Raw genomic sequence first — 2,331 nt, 5'->3', positions numbered from 1 at the left:
CCCAACTAGAACAAATCAGATGTATAACAGAAATAAACACCACCGAACAAATTTACCAAGATTGGGCGCTTAACAATCTGGGTTTTAAAATTAGAAAAATTAATCCAAACATATTCTCAAATTCTTACCCAAAACGGCTTACCAGGCTGGCAGAATCTTACCAGCCATCTGGTGACGAGCATTTCTGACGTACATTCTTCGTTTTTTTGGTCGTGCCCCAAAATGAACCTTGCCATGTTTAGGCGTTAAAGTACAGCCTGGGGGGACTGAGGGTGCACATGCCTGTTTTTCTTACTCTAACACAGTGGTTCCCAACCTTTTTATTCCCACGGACCATTTGGCGATTGACAATTTTACCGCGGCCCACAAGAGGACTGATAGTTTATATTTAATATTATGTCGGCTTAATTACACAACTTCAGTTTTATTTGTATATTTAGTACAAAACCCTGTCAAACGAAAACAATAAAAATAATAATAATAAAAATGATATCCATTTCATTAACAATTTAACAAAAATCAATGTGAACCTTGCGCTTGCTTCTCCGCAATCAGTCTGTTCCATCTAGGAGTAATTGGAGACAATGACACTCGTAGCGTGTCGCTTATCTCAAGCTTACTTCGATGCTTTGTTTTTGTTACTGTCATCGCAGAAAACCCCACTTCACACAAATAGGATGTCGGAAATGGCAATAAGCATTTTAATGCTGCTGTAGCAATCGCAGGGTATTCGGCCATGACTTTCATCCAGAACTCCGTCAAAGTTTTTTCCTCAAACATAGATTTAAGGTCACCATCATTTTTGATCTCTAATAATTTGGCTTCCTGTTCTACAGACATGCTTAATTCCACTGGTTTATTGACAAATGGGTTGCGGATCCATTCTTTGCCATTTCGGGGGTCTTTAGAAGTCGGAAAGTAACGCTCGAACTCTTTTAAAAGCATTGATAAGTGATCGTGTATCAACTGTGAGATTGATGATTCAGTTTCAGTCTCGTTCAAAAACACAGTTAATGTATGAAACATGTCCAAGATGTCTTTGTCCAGGCGCTTTAACCATAGCTCTAACTTGGCTTTGAATGCAGCAATTTTGTCTGCCAAACTGAAAACTGTTTTCATTTTTCCTTGGAGTGACAAATTAAATTCGTTAAGCAGGCTGAATATATCACACAGGTAAGCCAATTTGGCAATCCATACGTTGTCACTAAAATGAACTGCAAGCGGAGATTTCTTTTCTTCAAGAAATTTTTTCAATGGCTCTCGTAATTCAAAAACCCTGTTTAGTGATTTTCCTCTGGATAACCATCTTATTTCTGTGTGTAAGAGAAGGTGTCTGTGATCTGCGTCCATCTCCTCACATAGCTGTGCAAAAAGACGCGAATTAAGAGCGTGAGCTTTAATGTGGTTAATAACTTGAACCGCGTCCTTCAATACATTGTTAAATTCATGCGACATTTTACGGCTTGCCAGCATTTCTCTGTGAATGATACAATGAGTAGATTCACTCCCTGGTGCAACCTCTTTAATCCGTGAAGTTAAACCCGAAATTCGACCAGTCATGGCAGCAGCTCCATCTGTACATATACCAACACAAAATGACCATTTTAATTTCATTGATATATAATTATCCATTGCCTTGAAAAGTTCGGCTCCTGTGGTCTTTGTTGACAAAGATAGAATACATAGCAAATCTTCATGTACATTCTCCTGATATAGATATCGCACATAAACAAGAAGTATTGCCTTGTTGTCGACATCTGTTGATTCATCTACTTGGAGTGCGTACCACGGTGACAAATTAATCCTCTCTAATAATTGTTCCTCGATGTCTTTGGCTATATCTTGAATGCGCCTACTGACAGTGTTATTCGACAAAGGCACATGTTCTATCTTTTTAACAGCATTTTCTCCTAGAAGTTCACGGCAAATATCTTTAGTGGAAGGCAAGATTAATTCTTCTCCTATGGTAAATGCCTTTTTTGCCTTAGCAATACGGTTAGCCACCAAATATGATGCTGTCAATGCTTTTTCATTTATTGATGTGGAAGCCCTTAGAAATGTCTTCTGTTTCTCGTGTTCCCCCTTTTCTTTCTCTCAAAATAATCGAGAGGCTTTTCTTTTAAATTAGGGTGATTGGTGTTCAAGTGGCGAATCAGTTTTGAGGGTTTCATGGCATCATTAGAAAGCTGTTTACCGCATACTAAGCAGAGTGGGTTTGGTTTGTGCGAATCGCCTGTCGATATAAATCCATATTTTAAATATGATTCTTGGTATTGTCTGTTCAAATCTTTAATTTTCTTTGATTTTAAGGTGCCTTCATCTCTTTCTTCT

General features: G+C 38.2%; 1 pseudogene; it reads right to left on the bottom strand.

The window, feature by feature from the left end:
• Positions 1–519: 519 nt before the first annotated feature.
• LOC146137973 (SCAN domain-containing protein 3 pseudogene) lies at positions 520–1,455 on the bottom strand (annotated as a pseudogene).
• Between the last annotated feature and the right edge of the window lie 876 nt (positions 1,456–2,331).

This window comes from Ascidiella aspersa, chromosome 7 (assembly GCF_963924565.1).
Source record: "Ascidiella aspersa chromosome 7, kaAscAspe10.2, whole genome shotgun sequence".
NCBI classification, from domain to species: Eukaryota; Metazoa; Chordata; class Ascidiacea; order Phlebobranchia; family Ascidiidae; genus Ascidiella; species Ascidiella aspersa.
This window is presented reverse-complemented; position numbering and strand designations above follow the sequence as displayed.